This window comes from Oryctolagus cuniculus, chromosome 4 (assembly GCF_051225735.1).
Source record: "Oryctolagus cuniculus isolate XC-2025 breed Fujian yellow rabbit chromosome 4, ASM5122573v1, whole genome shotgun sequence".
NCBI lineage: Eukaryota > Metazoa > Chordata > Mammalia > Lagomorpha > Leporidae > Oryctolagus > Oryctolagus cuniculus.
Window position 1 is genome coordinate 123,961,109 of NC_142870.1, and position 27,494 is coordinate 123,988,602.

Genomic DNA, 27,494 nt, shown 5'->3' on the forward strand with positions numbered 1-27,494 from the left:
GTAGACATTGCAGTCGGCAGCTTTACCCACTATGCTACAATGCTGTCCCCCAAAATGTTCATATTCTTGGACCCATGAATTCCATTGCTGGGTCTCTAGGGAGACAGATTTACATACAGAAACCTTTTCTGTGTGCTTTGGCTCTGATTTTTTTTAAAGGTTTATTTATTTATTTTAGTCTTTTATAAATATTTTATTATTACAGGTTAAAAATAATCAAGATTTAGTTAAGAGACAAATACGTACCTAAATAGCAAAGAGAATGTCCTGAAGAGCATGTAAGATTGTATTAAAATTGGGCTTCTAGGGACTATTGCTGTTGTGTAGCAAGTAAAGCTGCCACCTGCAGTGCTAGCAACCCATATGGGCTGGTGCTGGTTTGAGTCCTGGCTGCTCCATAGTCTTATATACTGTTCAGGACAGTCTCTTTGCTATTTAGGTACATATTTGTCTCTTAAATAAATCTTGCTTATTTTTAACCTGTAATAATAAAATATTTATAAGACTATAAAAATTTAATAAAATTTTTATAGAAAAAAATAACATTGTGATTGCAAGATTCTCATCTTCTACATCTTTTTCTCAGGGCCAGTGTTATGGCATAACATATCGGTGATGGTTTGAGACCCAACTGCTCCACTTCCAATCCAGCTCCCTGCTAATGTGCCTGAGAAAGCAGTGGAAGATGGCCTAAGTACTTTGGCCCCTGTACTCATGTGGGAGACCCAGAAGAAGCTCTTGGTTCCTGGCTTTAGCTGGCCCAGCCCTGGCCATTGAGGCCATCTGGAGAGTGAACCCTCAGATGGAAGATCGATTTCTCTATGTGTGTCTCTTTCTCTCTATCCCCTTTGTAATTTTGCTTTTTAAACAAAATAATTAATTTATTCATTTATCCTTTTTTCGTTGGTAACCTAGGATACAACTTTTGAGGTTCATTAAGCAATATAATGAACACATTTTAAAGGAAAAAATTGACTCCAAAAAAGCTAACATCAGTTATCATAGGAAGTGATATTAAGGGCAATCTGTTTCACATCTTACTTTCCAAATACTCTATAATGGTCACAGTGAAAATAAAGAGACTTAATATATGTTAAAGAATAGCCAATAGATAACAAATAAGTTTATTTTGAAAATTATATAAAACTAGTACACTTGAAGAATAATATGAAAGCCTATTTACTAATACACCCCAAAATAGCAATAAATTACATTTGTTATTTTAAATATTGGCCCATACATCTGCTTTTCTTTGAGAAGATTCAAGAGAGTGAAATGTAAGCTTTTGGGAAGAACAGAGAAAACCGTGAAGATGTTCAAAGAATCATAAAAATCTGAGATTTCCTTTTCTTTCTATTTTCAGATTTGAAGCAACAATAATTGATCCAGTAAAAGGAACAGAGAATACACAATAGCTCCTGTTACATTTTTTAGCCTTCTCATAAAACCGTAATTACACTAGGGAGAAAAAAGAAAAAGAAAAATCATATACTCAAAAATATGTATTACTTGCACATGATTCATACCAGGCAATTAAGAATTCAAGAACAATGGAAAGGCACCTGTTCTCAAGTGGCTCATAGACAGATGTGGGAGAAGGTAAAAAAAGAACACAGTTACATTACATCATTATAAAGATGGCAGAAGAGGGTCAGAGAAGGGCAAAGAATGAACCTTTGTGTAGTCTGGAAAGTATGAAGAATTTTATGATTAGAGAAGTTCCTGCTTACATCACAAACATTGCTGACAGTAGGCAAGGCTTAGGAGAGGGGAGTGAAGAAAGGAGGTTGTTCAGCAGTAATGGAGAGAAGAAAACAAAGTTTGTTAGAAAAACTTTCTTGTTTTTTTTTTCCAAAATATATAATAATAAAGGAAAAATGTGTGTTCTTATGGTTACTTGCAAACCAAAGATAATTCAACAAATTTCATTAATACTGCAGTGGCATTTAAAAATGCCCATCATCAGATGAATGGATAAAGACAATGTGGTGAGTATATATACATATCCACACATACATATAATGGACTATTATTCAGTTACAAAAAAGAAAAAAAATTCTACCATCTGCATCAAAATGGATGCAACTGTAGGACATGATATAGAGGGAAATATGCTGGGCACAGAAAGACAAACGCTGGCGCTAGTGTTTCAGCGTAGCAGGTCACCTGCGGCGCCAGCCTCCTATTCGGGCGCCAGTTCAAGTATGGTTGCTCCACTTCCCAACCAGCTCCCTGCTGATGTGCCTGGAAAAACAGTGAGATATGGCCTGAGGGCTTGGGCCCCTGCACCCACATGGGAGACCCAGAAGAAGCTCCTGGCTCCCGGCTTCAGACCAACCTAGCTCTTGCCATTGTGTCCATTTAGGGAATGAACCAGCAAATGGGAGATCTCTCTCGCTCTCATTCTCCCCCTCCCTGTCTCCCTTCTGCCTCTCTCTCTCCGTAACTCTGCATTTCAAATAAATCAATTTTAAAAAAGAAAAAGACAAATACTGCATGTTTTCCCTACTATGTGGGAGCTGAAATGCCTATTTGTATCAATATTGTTACAATTACAGTTCTGTCAAGCTTTGTGTTATATCTTTGTCAAACAAATAGTTATGAATGATATGTGGGACTGATGCTGTGGTGTAGTAGGCTAAGCTACCACCTGAAGTGCCAACATCCCATATGGGGTGCAGGTCTGTGTCCCAGCTGCTCCTCTTCAGATCCAGCTCTCTACTATGGCCTGGGAAGGCAGTAGAGGATGGCCCAAGTGCTTGGGCCCCTGCACTCGTGTGGGGAACCTGGATGCTCCTGGCTCCTGGCTTCAGAAAGGCCCCAGTTGGGCCATTGTGGCCATTTGGGGAGTGAACCAGATGACAGAAGACCTCTCTCTCCATCACTTTCTCTCCTGCCTGTAACTCTGCCTCTCAAATAAACAAATAAAATCTTTTTTAAAAACTAATAATATGCTATAGTTTTAATGATTTGTGATTATTTTTAAAATTTATTGTATATGAGTGAAATTGAAGTCTTATCATTTGATTGTTTATAGTCCTTGCTTATATTCCTGCTGAACTATGGTGCTTTTACTTTTGGATTTTTGAACTCTTTATTTAGGGAAGAATTAAGCATCTGACTATAATGTAAATTAAAAATATGTTATCTCAAGAAATTTTTAAAAGGAAAGAATGAGTGAGGGAGAGATGGAGGGAGGAAGGGAAGTATCATTATATTCTTAGAAGTGTATCTTGGGGGCCAATGCTGTGGCATAGCAGGTAAAGCCGTCAACTGCAGTGTCAGCATCCCATATGGGCGCCGGTTCTAGTCCTGGCTGCTCCTCTTCCCATCCAGCTCTCTGCTGTGGCCTGGAAAGCAGTAGAAGATGGCCCAAGTCCTTGGGCCCCTGCACCCGCATGAGAGACCGGGAAGCTGCTCCTGGCTCCTGGCTTCAGTGCAGCTCCAGCCGTTGCAGCCAAATGGGGGGTGAACCAGTAGATTGAAGATCTCTCTCTCTCACCCTTTCTGCCTCTGCCTCTCTGTAACTCTGTCTTTCAAATAAATAAATATATAAATCTTTAAAAAAAGAATTGTATTTATGAACTACATTAAACCTGTTCTCTTTATATTAATAATAAAAAATAATTTTAAAATGTCCAAAGCATCACTCAATAAGACATTACACGCTCCTCCTTTCATCATTCAAAAATAATAAGAAAGATAAATGTAGTAGTATTTATTCAGAATTCAAATTATTGCCTGTCATACTCTGAGGAAAATATTCAACTACAAATTATTAAGTTACATAAAGATTTAACAGTCAAAATACTCTTGCAAACAGTTAAGAAATCAATTTTACTTTTGGCCAATTTGATAGCTATCAGTGTGTTATTAAATATTTTCTAACTTGAAAGTCTGTATGTAACTTTACACTGAAAGTTTCATGCCTATTGGCATTGCCATTAAGAATTGTAATGTATTTTTTTTTTGACAGGCAGAGTGGACAGTGAGAGAGAGAGACAGAGAGAAAGGTCTTCCTTTGCTGTTGATTCACCCGCCAATGGTCACTGCGGCCAGCGCGCTGTCGCGCTGATCCGAAGCCAGGAGCCAGGTGCTTCTCCTGGTCTCCCACATGGGTTTAGGGCCCAAGGACTTGGGCCATCCTCCACTGCCCTCCCAGGCCACAGCAGAGAGCTGGACTGGAAGAGAAGCAACCGGGACAGAATCCGGCGCCCCGACCAGGACTAGAACCCAGGGTGCTGGTGCCGCTAGGCGGAGGATTAGCCTATTGAGCTACAGCGCCGGCGAAGAATTGTAATGTATTTTTATAGATCATCAAATAATAGTCCTGTGGTCTCAATTTTAAGTGGATGCATATAATGTTCACAAAAATCAACTCAAATATGGGGCCGGCTAGGATGTGGTGTTCACTGGGCATGGAGATGTGGTCAAGTAAAATAAGGTATTTGACTAAAAAGGACACTTAAGAAATAGGAAAGAGAAATTTGGTACTTGTCTTGGGGCTCGCACACAAATCAGGAAGAATGAGACAACACTAAAATAGTAGAAACTGAATAGAAGCATTTCACAATTCCAGATGCCTGGGCCACAAGAGTCTTGTCCCAGTGATTGGTGGTGCCTTTCAACCTGATTTGGCTACCCTGGTCATCTCAGCCAGCAAAAGAGTTTGAAAGTGGATTTGAAAAGGAGGACAGACAAGTGGACAAGCAATGCTGGCAAAAACAGCAGGTATAAAACACTTAACTGTGCATATTAACAAGATAGATAATCCAAGAGTAAATCTGAGCAATGAGAGACAGGAAGAATGTAAAGAGAAACAAATGCCATTTAAAAAAATATATTTAATTACTTACTTGAAAGCAGTTACAGGGCTGGCGCTGTGGTACAATAGGTTAATCCTCCGCCTACGGCGCCGGCATCCCATATGGGCGCCGGTTCTAGTCCCAGCTGCTCCTCTTCTGATCCAGCTCTCTGCTAGGGCCTGGGAAAGCAGTAGAAGATGGCCCAAGTCCTTAGGCCCCTGCACCCATGTGGGAGACCCGGAAGAAGCTACTGGCTTTGGATTGGCACAGCTCTGGCCGTTGTGGCCATCTGGGGAGTGAACCAGAGGATGGAAGACCTTTCTGTCTCTCCCTCTCACTGTCTGCAACTCTACCTCTTAAATAAATAAATATTTAAAAAAGAAAGCCGTTTCAGAGTGAGAGAAGAAGAAACACACACACACACACACACACACACACACACACAGAGGGAGAGGGAGAGGGGGAGAGAGAGAGAGAGAGATCTTCCATCCACTGGTTCACTCCCCAAATGGCCGCAATGACTAGGGATGGGCCAGGCCAGAGTCAGCAGCCCATAGCTTCCTCCAGGTCTCCTATGTGGGTGTAGGGGCCCAAGGACTCAGGCCATTCTCTGTTGCTTTCCCAGGCACACCAGCAGGGAGCTGAATGGGAGTGGAGTAGCAGGGACTCGAATTGGTACCCATCTGGGATGCTGGTGCTGCAGACCATGGATTAACCTGCTGCACCACAGTAACAGCCCCACAAATGCCATTTTTGAATGAAGTGGTCTTTGATTCCCCAAAGAACATTCACTTTATGCCCTGCTCATGACTGACTGAAGTAAATCTCAAAGAGTAAATATATTTCTATCCTTGGTACCTTGGATTAGCAGTTATTTCATATAGGGACAATTTGCCAAACTTTGACAGATCAATTGATGAACCTATCAGGATGCCAGCTGTGGATAAGTACACGCACTGTGGTCCCAGGAAAGCTGGAATCAGGATCTATTTGTAAAGAGCAGCAGTGTCTGATGATGCCAACAAGCACAACGGGAAAGCTGTTTCTGATGATGCAGTAATCGATTCTGCAGTCCCAGGTGAAAGCCTCAAAAAATCAGACTGAAAGGAATTGAAGAAGAGTCTTCCAGGATTTGTACTTTGTGATCCTAACAATCTTTGTCATGCTGGATGTATATTTGATGCCCAAATGGTGATTACAGAGCACAAATCCATCATCTGCCCAGGGCACAAGGTGGTGCTGCACATTCATACCTCTATCGAGGAAGTTGAAATAACAGCCTTAATCTGCTTGGTACACAAAAATCAGGAGAAAAAAAAAGCAAGATTGTACCTGTTTTGTGAAGCAAGATCAAGTACACATTGCTCATTAAGGACAGCAGGAACCTTGTGCCTTGAGACCTTTGAAGACTTCTCTTGGGAGATTTAGGTTAAGACCACTGAAATTGGTAAAGTTCTGAAACCGGCTCCATAGAAAAACTAAGCTTTATTTTTCAGGATCCTGTACAATAGTTTGAGAAAGATTGCAAAAGTCTGTTTCACATGGTCTTCTCTTATTTTCTGTCCATATATTACAAAAAGAAAATTCACAGCCACATTATATCAACAGAGAGCTCTACTTTGACAATGTTGAACTTTTCCCAAGGTTTCCCAGTCTCTCTTTCAAATTCTACTTCTTTGGACAAATTTGGCAATGGCTTTGTAAGTGATGTGGACATAATTGCCTATCATAATGAAAAACAACAGGAATTTTATTTCTCATTTCCCTCTTAGGCATAGTCAGTCTTTTTCCCCAAGCAGATCATTCTGAGTATGTATGTGTGTGTACACATGTCAGAGACAACTACCATGTTAATTAAATACTCAATTAAAAAAAAAAAACCTCCTAGAGCATCTGCCTCCTTTGATGAACATGCATTTTTTCAGTTCACTACAGTTCCCAACCTGCCTGCTTCTCTAATTTATTTAGATACCCCACAGATGACTGAGTTTGCCATCCTATGTAATTCTGAAATTTACTGGCTGGAATTTAGATATTAAAAAAAGATTTATTTATTTATTTAAAGATAAAGTCACAGAGAGAGGGAGAGACAGAGACTGAGACTGAGACTGAGACAGACAGAGAGAATCTTCCATTGCATTTTCACTCCCCAAATGGCCACAACAGTCAGGTCTGGGCCAGGCAGAAGCCAGGAGCCCAGAATTCCATCTGGGTTTCCCACACTGATGGCAGGACACCAAGCACATGAGCCATCATCTGCTGCTTTCCTAGGCATATTAACAAGAAGCTGAACCAGAGGCAGGGCAAGAGGGACTTGAACGGACACTCCTAGATGGGATTCCAGTGTTACAAACAGCAGCTCAACCCACTGTGCCACAGCATCAGCCCCACGTGTTTTTATAATCTATTTAAAATCCCATCTGAATCGGCCTTGGGCTATCCCGATATTTTTCTCTGAAAATTACAGAAGGTAGCTATCTGTCTTTCTTAAGTAATTGTTTAGACTGCATTAATTTTATTTTCATTTTGCATAATTAAATTACATATACACATACAAACACACACATATACACACTCATGGGGAGGGGGGAGGGGGGAGAGGGAGGGAGGGAGGGAAGGAGACAGAGAGATGAAAACCCAGAGGAAAAAATGAACTTATACTGACAGTTACAAAATACTCTAACTTCATAGTAAGGAGAAACCATTACCGCTCCAAGCAGAAGTAATTCTTTAGTTGAGGGATTGGCTGATGTCTAGCCCATTGACAGCAACTTGTCTCTTACACAACTGGCAAACATAAACTTTTTTAGTTTCTTCCTCCATTAAACAACACAGCAGCAGCAACTCTGCAAAAGGCCCTATGCAACGTGCTTTACAGATGTTTTTCCACTGAAAACTTTTGGGGAACCCTAGCTACAATTTCTCAATTTCCTTTTGGTTCTAATCATGGATTTTTGCCTTGTCTCTATAGTTTCCTTGCCATAACAGATGCTTTATTAACATTTTTAAGCCTAACTTTTGTGTTGTGAAAGTGTGTTCAACACAAAACTCCCTACAAAAATTGTTTCACAGTAAACTAAGAAGGGAAATAACAAGTTTCTTTGCTGTAAGACTTCTCAGAGCTTTTATTATGTACCTTAATCTGCTTGGGTTGCTATAAGCCCAACACTATAGGCTGGGTGGCTTATAAACAAGAATTTACTTCTCATAGCTCTAGTGGCTGAGAAGCCCAAGATCAAGATGCCAGCAGACTCAACATCTGAGGAGGGCCTGTTTCCAGGTTCATGGATGAAAATCTTATAAATGTAACTTCACATGGAAGAAGGGGCAAGGGATCCCTCTGGGATTTCCTTTGATACACTAACCTCATTAATGAAGGAAGGGACCTCAGCACCTAAACACCCCCAAAGGCCCCACCTCCTAATAGCATCACTTTGGAGATTAGGGTTCAATATATGAACTTTCAGGAACACAAAGATTAAGACCATAGCACTACGGTGAAATGTACAATGAGTCACCAAGGGAAGACAAAGTATTTTCCAAATATAAAATTTGACCATAGAATACCTTTCTAATTATATATTTTAAGAAGACCTTGGAACACACTTTGAAGAGCAATTCTATTAGCATTAATTCTGTAATCATTTCATGTGATCTAAAGTGGTGTTCACCTCAAACAGTACCTGTAAGTGTGAGCAGAAGGGGGATGGTTTAGTGGATAACATACTCCTAAAAAGAATAAAGATTACTATTTTTCTAACAATCTGGAAAGAGGCTTTCGTTCATATGAGCTATCCCCCTTAGAAGCGGCTCCTGCCCATCAAAGAATTTCTTCTCCTACATGCTGTTTCAGGCACTGTCCTATAAACTTTCTTATCAAACTGGTTCCTGGCTCTTGACCTTTCATTTCTGCCTCTAAGTGCACCATAGGACATTGCTCTAGGCTTGGAAGACTCTTTGGGCAGGCCAACGTGCCCTGTCCTGTTACCAAGCTGGAAGGAATGCTTAGGTATATGTAGTACTCCAAAACCTATTTTCTGCTGGGTCTAGACATTTTTTAGACTATAGAAGAAGACTGACAGTCCCATAAAAATGATATTCCTTCTAGTATCAGAGTGGTGAAGTTGAAAGCTAATGTTTTCTTAAATCAGTAAGGCCAATCCTGAAGATATGTCAAAAGAACTAAGAACAATGTTTTCTCATACCCACAAATCAACACACTTTCTAACTCACAAAATCTGTCTTAATCTTCAGATATCTTCCAGGGAGTTCACACTGTCAACTTCAAGAGCCATGGATGAAAACCTCACAGAGGAAGGTCCCCCAGTGCTACTTCTCCACCAGGGAACTGAAGACAGTGACTACGTTATTTATTTTATCAAATAATATCACTTCCATGCTCCAAAATATAGAACCTGAAAATTCCCTTGTGACAGCAAGGACATAAGTAGAACTCCAGAGTCCCCAAGAACAGAGATTCTCCTATATATCCTGACAGACAAGTCCCCGGCATTCCACAAAAGGCTCTATTGAGAAACAGCAGTCAGCTAAGGAAGGTCTTTCGAAAGCTTTTGGGTAACCTCCTCATTGCTAATGGGACGTTATCATTAGTAAACTCGAGGGACTTCAAATAAGTTGACCAGCAAACTGCACTAAATCTTAGCCATAATTCTCTTCTACTAAGATGAAACCATAGCACAAACGCTAAGTACTATAACAGCAGGTATAAAAATAATTTTATGCAAGTGGAGACAAGGACTCACTTAAAGGAGCTGAATGGTAAAGCATGAGTTGGGGTTGGTGTGAAGCAGCGGGCACAATGAGCAAGGAAATCCAGAGGGGTATTAACTAAAGGAAAAACAGCTTGAGAGAAGATGGCACATTCTGCTCATTGCTTTGTGGTTCATATGTAGGGACAAGAATCAAAGGCAAACTGGAGATATATGGGTCATATTATGGAATTTATACTTTTCCTAACTGCTATGGGACCTTAAGGATTTAAGGCAGGAATCAATTTTACATTTTAGAAAAAAGCTTCTACCAGAAATTACTTAAGACACCACTGAGACTGAGGCCCATTTGAGACTTCCCACATTCATCTACCTGTTTCCCATGAGTCTTTGCCCTCAGAATCTTATCTCTTATATAAAGTATAACTTACAGATGCTCTCAATGATTGATAACATCAACTATTCGCGCTTATCCTGGCAGCTATGGCCATAAGGTTTCCTTACTGAGAGACCTCCGGGCTTCCTGCACTTGTGCCTTCTTCCTTCCCTTCCCTTTCCCCTTGCCCAGACCAATTCTGACTTCAGGACTGAGCTCAAAAAGCCTGTCTGTCCTACAATTAACACTGATTTATTTCTGTTTCTGATTTCAAGTCCTCTTTTAACAAGTAGGCTTATATCTTGTTTTCCTGTATACCTCACTTAAGACTAGATACCTGGAGCTGCCATTGTGGTGCAGCAGGCTAATCCACTGCCTGCAATGCCAGCATCCCATATGGGTGCTAGTTCCAGTCCTGGCTGCTCCACTTCTGACCCAGCTCCCTGCTAATGCACTTGGGAAAGCAGCGGAGAATGGCCCAAGAGCTTGGGTCCCTGCACCCATGTCGGAGACCCGGAAAAAACTCCTGGCTCCTAGCTTCTGCCTGGCTATTGTGGCCATCTGGGGAGTGAACCAGTGGATGGAAGATCCACCCCCACCTCTATAAATCTTCCTTTCAAATAAATAAATACATCTTTAAAAACACACACACACACACACACAAAAAGACCAGATCCCTAATATTTTCTTCTCAGTCCAGGACACAGTTTTGCAATTCAGTTTCTCTGTCACTGAAAGGGTGATTACACCTTTTGATTCCATAGCATGAGCCAGACCACCTATTGGGACAACTTACTAGTACTCTGCCTTGAACTTTTCTTTCTAGCTACTCATCAAGATATATCAGCTCCTCCAAAATTTGAAAAGTAAGTGGGTTGGCAGCAGAGGAACACTGTATCTAAACAGTACTTAAGGCTGAGGTTGTTTTCTTCAGCATAACTACAAGTCTAAGGGGTGTGTACTTGTCATAAGAAAATCAGCTGTGTATTTCAAGTAAATCGTGTGCTTGTCATAAGAAACTGAGCCATTGGCCGGCACCGCGGCTTAATAGGCTAATTCTCCGCCTGCGGCACCAGCACCCCGGGTTCTAGTCCCGGTTGGGGCACCGGATTCTGTCCCGGTTGCCCCTCTTCCAGGCCAGCTTTCTGTTATGGCCCGGGAGTGCAGTGGAGGATGGCCCAAGTCCTTGGGCCCTGCACCCTCATGGGAGACCAGGAGAAGCACCTGGCTCCTGGCTTCGGATCAACACGGTGCGCTGGCTGCTGCGGCCATTGGAGGGTGAACCAACGGCAAAAGGAAGACCTTTCTCTCTGTCTCTCTCTCTCTCACTGTCCACTCTGCCTGTCAAAAAAAAAAAAAAAAAAAAAAAAAACTGAGCCATGCTCAGTTGAGTTCTGGGAGGTACCAAATATAATGGATTCTAACTGATATCTCAGATGATAACCTGGCCATTCAAATTGATCATCTCTGATGCCTAATCTTACACTGTGGACCATATGACAACCACCTTACAATTCTCTTACAAACCCTATCAGTCTTTCCTTCTCTTATTGATATTAAAAAGATGAATAAACCCTTCCATTCTTCCACTCTTAGAAACTAGACAGTATTGAGCTTGTTTTGAGGTATAATTTATTAAGTATGCAATCATGTCACCTCAAAGGAAAATGCATATACTTTTTCCTTACATTTAAGTAATCTTCAATTATCTTTTCCAAAATTAAATTCTCCTGAAATGTAACAATGTAAGCAAACACAAGATGCTTATCCAGTTTATCATAAATCTTTCAGTTGTCTTTATTAAAAAGAGCATGGCTTTTAGAAAACAACTGCCCAGGGCATTGGTGGCACACCAAATAAAGCTACCACTTGAAATGTCTGCACGCCATATCAGAGTACCTGGCCTAGAGTCCCATCTCTACTTCTAATCAAGATTTCTGCTAATGCATATCCAGGGAGGTAGCAGAGAATGGCTCTAATAATTCAGTCCCTGACACCTACATGGGAGACCTGGAATGGAGTTCTTGGCTCCTGGCTACAACCTAGCCCAGACCTGGCTGTTGCAGGCATATGGGGAATGAACCAGTGGATGTTTAAGCTTGTTTCTCTTGTTTCTTTCTCTGTCTCCCCCAACCCTACCCACCCAGCCCAACACCAGTCTGTTTTCTAAAATATTAAAATAAAAAATAACTGCCCATATCCAAAGTCGCTGCCTACTTTCTCATCTAACTTGTCAAAGCAATGCTTGCTAAGCACTACTTTGGGGTAGGCTGATCACATGGATCTCAATTAACATACAGACAGGCCTCAGAGTTGCCTGGTAAATACAATGCTTTATTATAATCTGATTGATTCCAAATACATTCACAGGGAGTTTCTGATAGCTGCAACAAAAAACAAGGCGGAAGTGTGCACTGTTTATGATAAAAATATTAACATATTTCTTGTTTATAAACTTTAGAAAAATATTTGAAATATTTGCATTTATAAAAAATTAAAAATTATAACATTAGGTTTGGAGGTTTATTAAAACAAATCCATGAAACATCAAATCACTCGAAGCTTTGCTGTCCAGGTTTTAAAATTATATGTATTTAAATGAATAAAAAATTCTATTACTGATTTACAAGATTGTTCTTGGCAAACAACACAGAATTGTGATAATATATAGTTTATACTGGGTCAATTATAACTTCTCAGATTTCATTCTCTTCATTTTGGTATTTAAATAAATGAGTTAAGTATGGAAAGCTACTTCATTTGCTGACATACTAAAATATTTATTTTTCAAAATTGCATGTTCCCACAGTTAAGGACACCTTTATAATGATAACAATAATAACAAAGACAAAACTCTATTAAGCATTTACCAAGTGCTATGCACTATGTTTAATAATTTACATGAGCTTCTTATTTAAACATCGCAATATTCCTATTAGGTAGATATATTATCAGCCCCATTTGACAAATGGGGGAAATGCAGAGTCAGAGAGATAAGTAAGTAACCTGAAAGAACAAATAAAGCTACACAACCAGCAAGTTACCAAGCTGGGATTTAAATCCAGGGAGCCTTACTCTTATCTTAACCTGCTACTAATGTGTAATTGGACTGTATTTTACTCTTTTTTGTCTTTATTTCTTTGCATATCATTTTTTAAAGATTGATGGATTGGTTTTTTTCTTTCTTTCTTTCTTTCTTTCTTTCTTTTTTTTTTTTTTTTTTTTTTTTGAAACACAGAGCAACAAAGAGAGAGATAGAGAGATCTTTCATCCACTAGCTCACTCACCAAATGGCCACAATAGCCAGGTCTGGACCAGACCAAAGCCAGGAGGCAGAAACTCCATTCTAGTCCCCCAAATGGGTGATAGGTGCCCAAGTACTTGACCCATCATCTGCTGCTTCCCAGGTACATTAACAGAAAGCTGGATTGGAAGCAGAAGAGCCATGACGCAAAACTGGCACTCCATATAGGATGCCAGCATTCCAAGAAGCTGCTTAAACCCACTGTATCACAGCACCAGCCCCTTTGCATATTGTTTTAAATGATGAATTTTTATTTGCAAACTTTATTTTGAGTTCTTCCTTCATTAAACTGATGCTTCATATGGGGTGACAGGAATTGAGGATTGGGGAACAGCATTGCCAACAAAAGGAAGTGAGTTGTAGCTAAAAACCACACGGCCAGCGCCGCAGTTCATTAGGCTAATCCTCCCTCCACCTGCGGTGCAAGCCCCCCTGGTTCTAGTCCCGGTTGCTCCTCTTCCAGTGTAGCTCTCTGCTGTGGCCTGGGAAGGCAGTGGAAGATGGCCCAGGTGCTTGGGCCCTGCACCCGCATAGGAGACTGGGAGGAGGCACCTGGCTCCTGGCTTCGGATCAGCGCAGCATGCCGGCCGCAACACAACGGGGGTAGCAGCCACTTGAGGGGTAAACCAACGGAAAAAGGAAGACCTTTCTCTCTGTCTCTCTCTCTCTCACTGTCTACCTCTGCCTGTCAAACAAACAAACAAACAAAACCACAAATGTTGCGGGCATGAAACAGAGACTTCAGCAGATTACACATGTTCTCAAATATATGTTTTTGAAAATCTGCTCATGCAAAACCCAGGCAGGAGTCTACATAGGGAAAAAATTCAGTGGTAATTCTCATGCCCATTTGTTTTCATGGACATAAAATGTTTTCAGAATCAACCCCAGTTCCTCTCTGTCTTTCAGCATGGTAAGGATTTGGCATGGTTCTCGTTTCCTCCTGAGAAAGAACTCCAAATGCTTGCCAGATCACTTAATATTCTAGTTTCCATAACAAATCACTTTCATCTCCTTCTAAATGCCTCCAAACTGACTTCAAATTTGGGCAAAAGGGAGAAAGGCATTAGAGGAAAAAGGAGGCAAAAGGAGGATGTTGCTTTTTTTTTTCTGCACCAACCAACAAAATATGTTTATAATTAAGTCAAATATAACTTCTGTAGTATGATTGTAGTATAATTCTTGCTATCAGTCCTAAGAAAGCTTTCTAGTTTCAGTCTTTGCTCCCACAATAGCATAAAGCACCAGGCCAATATTATAGTTTAAATGAAGTACTAAATGACTGCCTTCTAACTCAGTGACAATTTTGAGTTTTATTTCAGGAGCCAACTTTTCTTCCTTTAAAAAAGGATAGGAAATGGAGAATATGAAAACCTATTCTACTAGATAGAAGAATATCAGTGAACAAAAAATTTATCCAAACAAAACAGATTATTAATAAAGAAGTCTATGTTTTAGCATTTGCAAGAAAATGAACTTTAAAAAAATAAGAGACATAAAACAGGCTATGGTAAGATTTTCAAAGGCAAAAACAATATATTCTGGGGTTTTGGGCTCATATTCTAATTTGTTTTTTCCTACATTATTAAAAAAAAAGAAAAATTGACTTGTGTTTGGAACATGATGCTGGTGAGAAGGACATATCAATACTCAGCAAAGTGTGAAGCAGAAGAATGTGATGCAGATACTCCAATATAATGCTGCTTTTAATAGAAAACTTAAAAAATAGGGCCAGCGCCGTGGCTCAATAGGCTAATCCTCCACCTAGCAGAGCCGGCACATGGGGTTCTAGTCCCGGTCGGGGCACTGGATTCTGTCCCAGTTGCCCCTCTTCCAGGCCAGCTTTCTGCTATGGCCCGGGGGGTACAGTGGAGAATAGCTCAAGCCCTTGGGCCCTGCACCCCATGGGAGACCGGGAGAAGCACCTGGTTCCTGCCTTCGGATCAGCGCGGTGCGCCGGCCACAGCGGCCACTGGAGGGTGAACAAACGGCAAAGGAAGACCTTTCTCTCTGTCTCTCACTGTCCACTCTGCCTGTTAAAAAAAAAAAAAAAAAGGAAATAAAACTTAAAAAATAAAGATAAGCCAAAAAGCAAAGATTATGTGAAGAGAAAAAAATGTATAGAGAAGAAAAGGAGCAGCAGAACATGCTATCTCTCCCTCATATTAGTGCCTTCCCACTCAAATCTGCTGGCCAATCCCAACTAGCAATTTCAATCTTTTCCTTTCTATTTCTTCTATGAATCTCTCCAAAATCTGGCTCAATATAAGAAGAAAGAAATTAACTTTGTTTCATAAAATTCATTGTTTTGCAAAGACACTGTTATTAAGAAAAGACTAAAGAGGGGCCAGCACTGCAGCACAGTAAGTTAATCCTCTGCGTCAATGCCAGCATCCCATATGGGTACCAGTTCTAGTCCCGGCTGCTCCTCTTCCAATCCAGCTTTCTGCTATGGTTTGGGAAAGCAGTAGAACATAGCCCAAGTCCTTGGGTCCCTGCAACCACATGAAAGACCTGGGAGAAGCTCCTGACTCCTGGCTTTGAATCGGCACAGCTCCAGCCATTGCGGCCATCTGGGGAGTGAACCAGCAGAAGGAAGACTTTCTTTCTATCTTTCCCGCTCACTGTCTGTAACTCTACCTCTCCAATAAATCAATAAAATCTTTGAAAAAGAAAGCAGAGTGGAGCCAGCACTGTGGCACAGCAGGTTAATGCCCTGGCCTGAAGCGCCAGCATCCCATATGGGCACTGGTTCGAGACCTGGCTGTTCCACTTCCTATCCAGCTCTCTGCTATGGCCTGGGAAAGCAGTAGAAGATGGCTCAAATCTTTGGGCCCCTGCACCCATGCAGGAGACACAGAAGAAACTCCTGGCTCTTGGCTTTGGATTGGCACAGTTCTGGCCATTTCAGCCAAATGGGGAGTGAACCATCAGATGGAAGACCTCTCTCTCTCTCTCTCTCTCTCTCTCTCTCTCTCTGCCTCTCCTCTCTCTGTGTAACTCTTTCAAGTAAAATAAATAAATCTTAAAAAGAAAAAAAGAAAGCAGAGTTACAGAGTGAGGGAAGGAGAAACATAGAGAGGGAGAGGGAGGGAGGGAGGGAGGGAGAGAGAGAGAGAGAGAGAGATCTTCTACCCACTGGAACATGTTCTGTATGAAAATAATTTTTTTTCATCTGTATGTCATGTACAGCATGTCTTTTGGACACAAAGGGCCTCAGAAGGAAAAAAATGTTTCAACATATTTTTAAAGCTTATCTGCATAATTATGGAGACACACAAAAAATACAATTATGACAAAGTAAGCCATTTTCCCTCCTCTGAACTTTGATTAGCTAAAAGCTAATCTCATATTTAAATAAGCATTTCCCTTCTTCCCTGCCTCCTTATAACACCTCATTCTCAATTTTTACAAGGGAAATGTTATTAAATTATTTTCTATTTTTCTCCTCTATTTATTTGATTCCTTTTTCAAGCACAAGCACAAGTATTCAACAAGGTGGCTGCTGGGTGAAGGCATACAAAATACATCTCTATTCTTCTAATGACACATGATGGCAAAACCCAAAAGCAATCATATACAAGTGACAAAACTCAATATAGAAACTAATATTCATTAATATAAAAATGAATATATTCTAGGAAGTTATGATTTAATATTTGAAATTATATTTGAATGATATGTTTTCTAATGTCATTGACATTCATCTGAAACTACATAGAAGCAAAATAACAAATATTATTCACAGCTAAGCATTTATCTGAGTATAAATATTAGAGGATTCAGCACAAAGGAGGTTGCGTGCTGAGAACAGAAACTGAAATGCCAGAAGGCATATTAAAAGCCAGTGTAAATGATGCCATTCATGGCAGAGAGCCATCTATAGGCATACACATATGCATTTAATGCTAATAGAAAACAGAGGTGGCAGCAAGAGATATACTGTTTCCACATCTTCTGTCTTGAAATGGAAATCATTTAAAACACAGAACAAGCATAACCTTGAGTACCTTCGAGGAGGTACATAAACAATCCTATGTTCTGTGAAGTGGTAAAATCAAAATGAAATGTAATATGAAAATCTTGGCTTCGTGATTCATTTCATACATTTTAATCATTCAGCAAATGGGCAAACATGTAGCATTTGTCCACCACTATGCCAGGTATTATGTTTAATAAAAGGAAAAATAAAGACATAATTTCTATCCTTAAAGATTTAGATATATATTGGGGCTAGCATTGTGACATAATGGGCTAAGCCACCACATTCAATGCTGGCATCCCATATGGGTGCCAGTTCAAGTCTCAGCTGCTCCACTTCCAATTCAGCTCCCTGCTAATGTGCCTGGGAAAGCAGTGAACATGATCTAAGTCCTTCGGCCCTTACAGCCATGTAGGAAACCTAGATGAAGCTCCTGGCTCCTGATTTCAGCCTGGCCCAGCCCTGGTGGTGGCAGCCATTTGGGGAGTGAACCAGCACACAGATGATCTCGATTCTCTCTCTCTTTCTTTCTCTCCCTTCTTCCCTCCCTGCCTCCTGTCTCTTTCAAATAAAATAAAATAAATATTTTTAAAAAAGATTTAGGCATATGCAAAAGGTAAGTCTTAAGACCAAATATCAACAACAAGACAAAACAAACAGCATGTGTTCAGCTGCTAAACTGTTGAGAAATGTGGGGTGGGCAGTTAAGTCACTGCTAGGCCAAGTGAATCCTGTATCAGAGCTTCTAGTTTGAGTTTGAGTATTCTACTTCCAATCCAGCTTCCTGCTAAGGCACATCCTGGGAGGCAGCAGGTGATGGCTCAAGTACTCGAGTCCATTCCAACTTTGTAGGAGACCTAGATTGAGTTTTGAACTCCTGGCTTTGGCCTGGCTCAGCCCTGAAAGATCTTACTCTGTCTCTCTGTCTCTGACTACCTTTCAAATAAAATGAAAATAAATAAATAAAGTTATTTAGGAATAATAAAAATAATAGTAATAATAATAATACAAATTAAAAAAGAGATCATTGTGTGCTGGAGTAACAAGAGGAAACATCATGTAAAACAGGGATCTTGAAAAATAAAAATAATTTAACCACAGAGAATGAAATGAAATTGGTAATTTTGACTAGGGAAAAATAAACCATGCAAATTGAAATGAGAATGGCCTCACATAGTTTCATACAACTCAGATCTATATTAGAATTTTAGACTTTTTAGACACATAGAAATGAATTATTTTCTTAATATTATGACTAATATTAAGTCCTAGGACAGCTCTAGCTTGAACCTACTGTTCCAGAATAATTATTGAAAACACCCTCTTTTCACTTTCAGAAACTTCTCAATTTTAAAGTCATCCTACTTATAAAGAACTATCTCAGCAGAATTATAGTACTTGACATCTTTTCATTTAATAAAAGTAATTTTGTTTTAAACACCACTGAGAAGGACATTTGCCAAAATATACCCTTGATTCTGTCTGAAGAATATATAAAGGGTTTGGGATAATCAATGCTGTTAAAAATATTCATACTACTCAAATAAATTAGATTTAATATATGTCAAAATACCAATGACATTTTTTCATGGAACTAAAAAAAAACACTATTAAAATTTATATAGAAACACAAAAGACCTAGAATAACTAAAGCCATCTTGAGTAAAAATAACAAAGCAAGAAGTATTATACTATCTGTCTTTAAAATCTACAAAGCCATAGTAATTAAAACAACAGGATATTGCTGTTTTCTTCAATAAATGGTGCTGAGGAAATTCGATATCAAAATGCAGAAGAATTAGATTAGAACCCTATCTCTTACCTATACAAAAAAATCAGTTCAAAATGCTCCTCTTCCAGTCCAGCTCTCTGCTGTGGCCAGGGAAGGGGTGGAGGATGGTCCAGGTCCTTGGGTCCTGCACCCGCATGGGAGACCAGGAGGAAGCACCTGGCTCCTGGCTTCAGATTGGCGCAGCGTGCCGGCCATAGCAGCCACTTGGGGGGTGAACCAACGGAAAAAGGAAGACCTTTCTCTCTGTCTCTCTCTCTCACTGTCCACTCTGCCTGTCCAAAAAAAAAGAATACAGAGACAACTTACAGAATGGAAGAAAGCATTTTTAAACTAACCTTCCAGAATATATAAGAATTCAAAAACTCAATAACAAGAAACCCACATAATCTAATGTAAAAATGGAGTGTGATTCCAAACAAATACTTCTCAAAGGAAAACATACAATTGGCCCAGAAATACATGAAAAAGTGCTCCACATCACTAATTGTCAGGGAAATGTAAATTGAAACCACAATGAGATATCATCTCTTCCTTTTAGGTTAGGTTAGATATCATCTCATTCCTGTTATCAAAAAGACAAAAGATAACAAGAGACAGATTGTTGGAACAGGAGTAAATAAGAATCATTATGGAGAACAGTACGCAGGTTCCTCAAAAAACTAAAATTACAGCCACCACATGATCCAGCAATCCCACTACTGAGTATATATCCAAGGGAAATGAACTCACTCTGTCGGGCATCTGCACTCCTGTGTTGACTGCAGCACTACTCACAACATCCAAGAAATGGAAACAACCTGCATGTCCATCCACTGATGAATGGATAAAGAAAATGTGGTCCATGTACACAAAGCCATAATAAGAATAAAATCTTGTCACCTGCAATAACAAGGGTGGAACTGGAGGTCATTACGTTAAGGGAAATAAGCCAAGCACAGAAAGATAAATATCCCATGATCTCACTCACGTGGAATCTAAAAAAGTTGATTTCAAATAAGGTGAGAGGATAATGGTGGTTACCCGAGGCTGGGAAGAGTAAGGAGGAGGGGAAAGTGGGAAAAGGTTGATTACCAGGTACTAAGTCACGTTCAGATAGGAGGAAGTAGTTCTGGCATTCTACTGTACAGTAAGATGACCATAGGTAAGGAAATTCTGTGTATTTTTCTAAAAAAAAAAAAAAACTAGAAGAGAAAACTGAATACTTTCACCATGGGTAAATGCTAAAATGTTTGAGATAGAAACATTTACCCTGATAGGGACATTACACAATGTATACATGTCTTGAAATATAACACGGTACCAAATAAACTGTACAATTTACACATCAGTTAAAAATTATTGCAAAGAGGCCGGCGCTGCAGCTCACTAAGCTAATCCTCCGCCTTGCGGCGCCGGCACACCGGGTTCTAGTCCCGGTCGGGGGGCCAGATTCTGTCCCGGTTGCCCCTCTTCCAGGCCAGCTCTCTGCTATGGCCCGGGAAGGCAGTGGAGGATGGCCCAAGTGCTTGGGCCCTGCACCCCATGGGAGACCAGGAGAAGCACCTGGCTCCTGCCTTCGGATCAGCGTGGTGTGCTGGCCGCAGCGCGCCAGCCGTGGCAGCCATTGGAGGGTGAACCAATGGCAAAAAGGAAGACCTTTCTCTCTGTCTCTCTCTCTCTCACTGTCCACTCTGCCTGTCAAAAACAAACAAACAAAAATTATTGTAAAGAATCCAAGCAGTTTGATTGTAGAGCCCAAACTCCTGGCCACCTTAATGCTGCTTAATGATGATGGGGCTCACATTTCCCGATGTGACGAACAGCAAAGTAGCAAGTGTGAATGAGGGATAAATCATTCACTTTGCGGCATACTGAAGCCTGGGATGCAGCCAAGTGAAGCTGTTCAATAGGAAGGTGAAGAGATTAATCAGCTCAGAAGAGAAGTAAGAGGTGAAAGTAGAGATTCGGAAGCCTACATCACAAAGAGGGTAACTAAAGCCTTGGGGATGGATAAGATCCACTAGGAACTGAAGAGAGAATATAGAATAAAATAGAACAAAGTTGTGGATATTTCCATGAGAAATTCCAGTATTTACATAACAGGAAGAAACAGAGAGGCCATGGAAGAAGAATGACAAAAATCATGAAAGGCCACACAAAAACCAGAACAATTATCACAGAGGTAAAAGAAGAGTGCTTCGGAGCAGGTATTGTGGTGCAGCAGGTTAAGCCGTATCACAGAGCCAGTTCAACTCTGGGTTGCTTCGCTTCCAATCCAGCTCCCTGTTAATGTACCTGGAAAGGCAGTGGATGACAGCCCAGGTGTTTGGGTTCCTGACACCCACATGGTAGACCTGAATGAAGTTCCTTGGCTCCTGGTTTCAGCCTGGCCCAGCTTTGGCCATTGTAGGTACTTGGAGTAAATCAGTGGATGGAAGATCTCTCTCTCTCTCCCCCTCTCTGACTTTTGAGTAAAAAATAACTTATCTTTTTTCAAAAGTTTATGGAAAATTGAATAAAAGATTTTTAAGGGGATGTTCAATTAGTGATTTCAGCTATGATGCCAATTTGCTGAAAAGAACTTCTACTCTTAGCACATCTTCCCTTTACTTTTAAATAATTACTTTAAAATAATATGAAGATTTCACGTTGAGTTCTTTACAGTGTTTGAGGGACAGCTTCTCTAATAGTTTTGCCAACTCATCCAACTCCTTTCTCTTGCTAACACTGGATAGCTTTTTGTATAAATCAATTTCTTCAGTCCAACAAGACAAGGCTCAAGATCTGGCAAGCTCTGCTCCTTCAGAATAGGTCTACGATGACAGGAGTTTTACACTGCAATAGTTTGTCATAGCCATATTTGTTTGGTCTCTTCAACTAATCCAAATAATTATACTACAGAAAAGAGAAAGAATGAAAGAGTTCTATTCCAGAAAGATAAGGATAAAACTGTGGGAGCACCATTATTTAATCTCTTTATGTTTGTTTAGCCATCTATAATGTGAGTTACTGATTACCATCAATGACTTCACCAATTTTTTTTCACTTTGAAAAGTCTTTCCACTTAGAAACATGTTAATAACATTTATTTTTATTTACTTATTTATTTGAAAGGCAGAATTACTGTGGGTGATCCTGTGCCTGGCTGGGAGACTGCCTGCCTAGCCCATGCAGGAGGTTGAGAGGGCATGGCACACTCTGCCTGCCAGGAAGGATCCTGGGCCGGGGCTCAGCACACTGAGAGCCACACATGACCTGACTGCTGGCAGGTGACAGGAGTCCCAGGCACATTTCCCTCACCCCTGCTTCGTGTCAACCGGGTAGACAGCTCCTAGGTGTGGCCCAGACCCATATGGACTACCTGAAAGGCTATGTAGGCTACGTGATCAAGCTGATTGCAGAAGTGTAGAGGCACCAGTATCCGCTTTATCCTATAGAATTACTGTTGCCCTGAACTAGCCACTCCTCTTTGCCTGCCCTTTAAAAGTGTGTGCCTGATTGTTAATAAATGGACACATTCACTGAAACTTGTCTCCGGCACTTCTTGTTGAAAAATGCCATTGCCCCACCATTCCAACAGTGTGGGCCTCGCAGGATGAGCCCACAAATTATGGGGTGGGTGGTGGGGATCTTCCATCTGGTGGCTCACTTCCCAAATGGGTTTATCAGCTGGAGCTGGGCCAGTCCAAAGCCAGGAGCCAGGAGCTTCTTCTGAGTCTCCCATGTGAGTATAGGGGCTTGAGGACTTGGGCCATCTTTCACCACTTTCTCAGGTACATTAGCAGGGAGCTGGATCAGAAGTATAGCAGCCAGGACTCAAACCAGCACCCATATAGTATGCCAGCACCACATGCAGCAGCTTTATGTAGTAGTGGCTTGACCTGCTATATCACAATGCCAGCCAGGAGAAATATGTTACTAATATTTCAAAAATCTGGATAAAAACCAAATTGTACAGTTTTTTAGAGATGCATTAATTCAAATCTGCAACAAATAAAAATCATGCTATTCCTAAACTAAAATAACCTGACGTGACTTGTTTGTTCAGGCCTGGTGGTAAGAGAAGCAGTATGGGAGTGGGTGGAAGGCTGAAGATGGAGAGAAAAGCTAACAGTAAGATAAGCCTGGGCTGTGTTCTTTAGAATAATATTTCTGCCTCCTTACTGAACAGGAGCATGGAGTCCAGCGTAAAAGAGGCAGTCACCTACTGCCTCCTAAGACCAGCTGAGATACACAAATAGTGAGAGCTTCTTGCTTTCCTGAATTACCTCCCTTAGAAATCTTTCAGATTTCTTCTAGTGCTAAGTCATCCTTGCTTAAACAAACAAAAAAATTGCAACTCTTCTCCCCGCCTACTCTTACAAGAAGGCTACCCTGCAGCTCAGGTAAAAAGATTTACAGGAAAGCTGAACTTAACTGTTGGCCTGTGAGACTGACATTTTCGGGTTCTTGGTTTTTGTCCAACACCTTTTTCCGCCTATATTTTAAATGTTATTATTCCTTTTAAACTACCTCATATCCTTTTTGGAAAGAAAGGAAGATATGATAAATAAAAGTAATAATTAAAGTTATGCTTTCCACAAAATCTGTATTCCACTGAGCAAAAACACAGGCTGTGGACCTGAGCGAAGTTAGACAAGGAATTATAAAATTCTAATAAATCTAGAGCTGTGGTTGAGCTGTCATCAGCATATTTCATAGACCCAAGAACTTGTCTTGTGGTATCAGTCAGTATTTAGACATCAGAGGCAGGTGTGAATGTGATGCATCTATGCGCAGGGGTGTGTGTGTGGGGGGGGTGGATCAGTATGCTATTAACCTTAGCTAGCAAACACCAAAAGGGGTGGGGTGGGGCAGAAGTCAGACGAGGGGAAATTCCTCCAGGCACTGAGTAACCTGTAGCATTCCTGTGAAGTGGCTTTTTGTCTGACTACTTTTACAGATGAAGAAACCAAGGCACAGAAAGTTTAAGAGGCAAAGTCATGGGACTAAGCACTAGTAGAGCCCATACTGTTTTCCCTCCAGGATTTAATCTAATAAAATTATATTTTATTTGGTAAAATGGTAATTAATTTTATGTAAGGGAAATCTAAGGTGGAAAGATGACAGAAAAAATAATAAATGATGGCCTGAAACTTGTATTTTAAAAATAAAAGCAAAGATTAAAAAAAGTGCCTTTAAAAGACAAAGCAGAAAAAAAATTGTTATCTTATTTTGGTAACTATGTTGCTATAGCAACATCCTACTGACATACAGAAAGGCTTTCAAAGTTATACTAGTAATAAAAGGTATACATGCATAGATCAATCAATATTGTTGAATAAATATCAATCTCTCTAACCTTGCCAGATCTGGTAACAAGGAAACTCATGTAAATATTATTTATACCAATCATAAAAATACCTGTCAACCTCTATTTACTATTTGCACATGTCTACTGAGAGAAGAAATAAAAGAAACAGTATGCTCCATACCTAAGGACTTTGGAGCATAGTCTAGGGCTGGTGTGTGGGAGAAAAATGAAAAGACAATAAAAGGATTAGCTGGCATTAGGGCTACATGATATGAATAAAATTTATTTAGGTTCTTCAAAATTCAAGTAACACATAGTACAAAAATCAATATAATAAATTCTTATTCATACATCTAGAATAAAAATGTGCCATGAACTTCCACATTTAAATTATTTGTTAATGGCCCTGTGTCTATTGAAGTCAGTTTTCAGAAGCCCCCCCACCAAAAAAGAAAGGCTTTCCACATGTTACTCAATCTATTTTTTTTCTGCCTTGTCTGTATACGTAAGCCCAACCATACTTTCATCAATAATAGTTTAGTGTCAGAATTGTCACTTTGCCCCAAAATGGATGAATCAGACTCTTGAAGAGAATAAAGGGTTTGAGAAAGCCCCAGATTTGACATGGTTCCCTAAGAAGTAGTTTCCAACCTGTGAGAACAATCATTCTGCATCTGTTCTTTATCTTATAAAATCTCGACTATTTTTTTAAGATTTATTTTTATTTATTTGAAAGAGTTACAGAGAGAGTAGAAACAGAGATGTCTTCCAACCGCTGGTTCACTCCCCAGATGGCCACAATGGCCGGAGCTGTGCTGATCCAAAGCCAGGAGCTTCTTCTGGGTCTCCCATATGGGTGCTGGGGTCCAAAGACTTGGGCCATCTTCCTTTGCTTTCCCAGGCCACAGCAGAGAGCTGGATTCAAAGAGGAGCAGCTAGGACTAGAACCAGCACCCATACAGGATTCTGGCGCTTCAGGCCAGGGCTTTTAACCCGCTGCGCCACAGCGCCGGCCCCATCTTGACTATTCAAACTTATTTAACACGATTACGATACTTCCATGAACACCAAAAGTGCTACAAAAGTAGGAAAAAGTAGAGCTTGAATAACACATGTACCAGGAGACCAGACCATTCAAAATGAAGATCTTAAATGTATTTCTTTTCTTGAGATACTACTTCTCCTCCTTTCATGTAACTAAAATAAGCATGGACATGTATGACTATGTTCTGGGAAAACAATGTAATGGTCCAGTAAAGCAAGCTCTGTTAGTGTTTGTGCCCTTCCTTCCTTATAACAGAATCTGATACTGTTCAGGGAACAATGAGGCACATCCTGTAGCAGTGCCTGGGACTTCCCTACAGTCATGGCCAATGACACATAAACTGAAACTTTCTGGAAAAGTTATCTGCTAATACAGGCATTCCTGTGACTACTTCCTTCTTCATATTCCTGCTCAGAAATCAGACATGATGTCTACTGGTATAGAAACCATCTTGAGGGGCAAGTACTTTGGCGTAGCAGGTAAAGCTGAAGCCTGCAGTGCCAATATCCCATATGGGCCACCAGTTCAAGACTGGGCTGCTCTGCTTCTGATCCAGCTCTCTGCTGTGGCCTGGGAGGACAGTGGAGGATGGCCCAGGTACTTGGGCCCCTGCGCCCATGAGGGAGACACAGAGGAAGCTCCTGGCTCTAGCCCTTGCAGTCAACTGGGGAGTGAACCAGCAGATGGAAGATCTCTCTCTCTCTCTCTGCCTCTGCCTCTGCCTCTACCTCTCTGTGACTCTACCTTTGAAATAAATAAATGGATTGAAAAAAAAAAAGAAACCATCTTGAAATTATAAGGAGATCAATATGAGGCTGAAGGAAGACAGTAAGACATGGAAACGGATTGGGTCCCTGGCAACATCACTGAGTTGGCTATATCTCTTCTTCTTGCTCCAAGAAACAAATTCTTGTCCATTTAAGCCACTTGCTACAGAATAATTTCTAACTGATACAACCATTCTGGGCATGAAGGTTTAGCTGGGAAAAACAATGATTAAGCAAATCTGCCTTGTTGGACTCATCATCCTCTTCTCCCTCAAGGCATACTTATTCAATTCTCTCCATTAATAAACTCAGATGTACTCTTTTCATTAATGTTGTCCCAACTGTGGACTCAACCTGGCTTTCTGGACCTTTGGTACCAACTTTCTACTTTTCCTTGGTCTGACTACTCTAGACTTACCTTGCTTACCCAACATGTGATAACTGCTGATTATGATCAACAGAATGCTCAAGTCCCATCTCTTATAGACCGCCCTGTGGCTTATCTCCACATAACAAACTCAAATTGGCATGATCAGGAGAGAAATTAAACAGGAAATAATGTTTAGAGGATACAAATAAATAAATATAGGGATGACTGACTTCTGTAAGCTATTGATTTTTGTGAGACTTTCTTTTTTAAAACAATGTTGTAAGTTACTCAAAGCAATATTTAATTTGACTAAACATCAACACATGGTGTTCACCAAGATAGAGGAACACTGTTGCTCTCAGATCCTGCCCCTTATATCTGAAAAACCCCAGACATAATATAGCAACAAGCAAAGGAGGATTGTGAAACATGGAAAGAAGAAAGTAGATGGCCTAGGGGATTATGGGTCTTGAGAAACACCAGATAACGAAGCTCCTGAGTTTCCTTATTGCTTTATATATTCCAGACAAGGCATTGTAGAAGTTTCTAACCAGAACTACTAGACAAAAAAGGAAAGCTCCAAGAAAAGTCTGATCCACATAGCTTAACAAGAAAAAGTGACTTGAATAACATTCTCGGCAATACATCCCCTATTGCAGCCAAATGCACTGAAACCTGTGACTCCCCAACCTACAGTTTCAACGGGGCTGAATTAGGGAGCAGATTTTGCATTCCAACCCATCTCTGCCCTGTAGAAGCAGGATTCAATCCCGATTCCTACTACTTGTGTTAATGTTGGTGGGGCTGAGCTGAGAGCTGATACTTCAATCCCTTCTTGCAGAAGCAACTGTCCAATATCTCTATCAGAGGAAAATCGGTTGGGCTGGTAGAGAGCTGAGCCTCTACTCCAATCCTGCAACAAGACTGAACAAGATGGTGCAAGTTGGTAAAGTAAGCATTCCATTTTCCTTCCACTTCTGGTGAGTGAGGCCTAGTTAGGAACTAAACTTTCATACCCACTTGGCAGCAGAGACTGAATAAGAAAGTGAAA

General features: G+C 40.5%; 1 protein-coding gene and 1 pseudogene across 16 annotated transcripts in view; one reads left to right on the plus strand and one right to left on the minus strand.

Annotated features, from left to right (window-relative positions):
- Window positions 1–27,494, minus strand: part of LEKR1 (leucine, glutamate and lysine rich 1) — a 219,674-nt gene that overhangs the window by 157,595 nt on the left and 34,585 nt on the right. The gene's annotated exons all lie outside the window — the stretch shown is intronic.
- LOC138849455 (eukaryotic peptide chain release factor GTP-binding subunit ERF3A pseudogene) lies at window positions 1,638–6,233 on the plus strand (annotated as a pseudogene).